A 2,906-nucleotide genomic window follows, 5' to 3' on the forward strand; every position below is an offset into this window, starting at 1 on the left:
AACTTGCTTTTCAATTATTCAGACCATCATATGGAGTCTTGTTGAGGCATTTGGTGATGATGTTGCAGTTTTGTACAAAGCATGCTGTTAACACTACTTCTGCCCAAAAATAGACTAGCAGGTTTGAGAATTTGAGCATTGGCCTGGGATCTTCTACAAGTGTTATTTTCCTTCTTTCTACCACGTCATTTTGTTGTGCTATGTAGGGTGCCAAAAATTTGTGAGTGATTCCTTTTGACACTAGGAAGTCATTAAGCAATTGATATGTAAATTTTGTTCCGTTGTCACTTTGAATCTACCTAATGGGAAGCTTTATCAATAAATCAATTTCCTTGATGAAGTTGATTAAGCTCTATGGTGCCTCTGATTTAAGTCACATGAAAAACACCGATTTGAAACAAGTGTAATCATCGACTTTGACCAAAAGGTATTTCTTATGATGTAAGCTTGTCACAGCTAAATGACCGTAGAGAATGATATGAAGCAACATGAATGGTTCAACGATGGATTAGTCAAGTATCAACAAATAACTTCCCTTTGTTTGCTTTCCACATTCATAAGCAAGGCATGCAGTTTTATTCATCATCAAATTAAACATGATTACTAGCTTTTCAGAGTTGCCCAACACTAATGGAATTGTGTTTTAACTGTTCAACATAGGAAACTCTTTGAATCAAAAATTTTCCAATTGTTAGGACACCATATCCTCGAATGGTTCCATTTGTGTTGTTTCCAAAAGTTATGTAACCACAATGTGTGAATGCCTTAAAGTCACGAAGGTATCCCAACCTTCCTCTCACGTGCAAGGAGCAGGAGCTATCGATTAATCATTGTATTTCGTGATCCTCCTTGCACATTGCCTGCAATATTAGTTAGTTAATTTGGGCACCCACACTCCTTTGGGGCCTATAATAATATAATATTATTTAAAGTATGTAGTGTGTGGTTTTGTTTTGATTTTTAACAATGTGTTGTTCTTTCTCTCTTTTTTCTTCCAGATCCTTTTTGAGATAAATTCCTTCTTTTTGGGTCTAGAGGTAATCTTCTTAATAGGAGGATAAGAACTAAAAGTTAATTTATTTCAATTTATCCAGATGGTTTGCCTAGGTTTGAACTTAGGAACATGATGAATGTGTATCGCGAGATTTAGTTTCATTTCATACTTTTTTGTGTTCTTTTGATTAACAACTGCAGTGTCATTAACCAAGGCTGATTTGATTTTTTGTTTAGAGGAGTGACAACTACGGTATTGTTTCTTTTGAGAGATTTGGGATTTTGAGCCCTTTTGGGACTTTGAGTCCTTTTAGGGCCTTGACTCTTTTTGCGACATGGTCACCTGTTGGGACTTTTGATTTTTCGTTCATTGTTTAACTTCTACGAAGAGTTAGATTTGTCAAAATATTTTTATGTAGAGCTATTTAGAAAAGATTTTCCACCCGCATAGTCATTTGAAAATACTTTCTTTAAAAATGGTGACCTTTTATTCTCAATAACCTTAAGATTCAACCCAGGTTGCCTTTTCTCTAAACCATATTTGCTTTCAAATTTCAAGGCTTACTTTGGTTCATCTTTTGGTGACAAAATATCAGATTTGTTCAGTTTAGTTTTCTTGCTCTTGAAAAGTTTGGACTTCGGTATGGGTCTAGGATAAGAGTCATCAGAATTGTAGAGTTTTTGACACTTAGAGCATTGTCCTATCTCAAAATTTTCTACTCTTACTCCTTGAGGAAGAGCTTTAATCTTAGTGATGGATTTAACAGATGTTTACGTTGATAATTTTGTTGAGTGGGATAATGTAGAAGGTGAAGTAGTCTCTTTTTTTGGGAGATTTTATTTGAGAGGTAAGTCATGTCCTTATAATATTATTTCTTCACCAACATAGGATTTTAGGGACATTTATGGTCCTTCTAGAATGATTTCTTCGTCCATCTCAGATCCTGATCCAGGATATATTGTTCCAGTGACTGGTATGGAATGAATATTATCAAAGAGTCCCGATGTTTTTGGGATAATATCTTTAATAACACATTTGTTGCTTCGGATACGGAGTTTTCCAAAATGACATTAACTTTCTTGTGGATAGGTCTTGTCCTTGATTGGGAAGTGTAAAGTCTTGTTAGGTAGGACGTAGGGATTTTTGGCATCAAACCATGGTGGAGATTTTTCTCTGGTATTGTATCCATTTGACCAAAACCAATTGTAAGTGTTGTCTACAGGCCCATATTGACCTAGTATTCCATTGTCTCACTTTCATTAAAGAGTTTTTCTATTAATTTTTTTCAGCGTACAATTTCATCTCAGGCTAAATCACGTTGATTGAAAGCAACACCTAAGTGAGTTTCACTAAGTAACCTATCATCATTTTCTTCGAGTATGTTTCTAACAAAGTGACCTTAAGTGTCTTGTCTTATAGTCTTCCTCTCAAGTGATACATCTCTCGGGTCACTGTGTTCTTTTCATCTAAGGCTTTGTTATAATCTAAAAGGACGTTAACAAAGGATTGAGTAAGTTGTTTTAAATGTGGTTCACAGTCATCCATGTTATAATTGTTTGACTAAATCCTAAAATTTACATGTTCAATGATGTTGATGTTCCCTTCCTTTTCCATGAAGCAGTAGTTTTTTTCAGATATTTGATGTTCTCCTTTTTCTTTGCAACCAGACATAGCTTGCCTCATTTCGTTTTGTTGTGATTGTCATCATCTTCATCCCCTGAAGACCATACTTGATGGTGTCTCCTTACTTCTGCAACAAAAGATTTCCCAACCTTTTCTTTGTGTTCAACTTCTTGAGTCATTCTAAGATATAATGATTTGGCTTTCATGTTGGGTAATAATTATTGGTTTATACTTTTCTTTTCTAGGAAAATATATTTTTTCTATAATATAATATGTAATATTCGGGCTG

The sequence above is a fragment of the Lactuca sativa genome, chromosome 6 (genome assembly GCF_002870075.4).
Source record: "Lactuca sativa cultivar Salinas chromosome 6, Lsat_Salinas_v11, whole genome shotgun sequence".
NCBI lineage: Eukaryota > Viridiplantae > Streptophyta > Magnoliopsida > Asterales > Asteraceae > Lactuca > Lactuca sativa.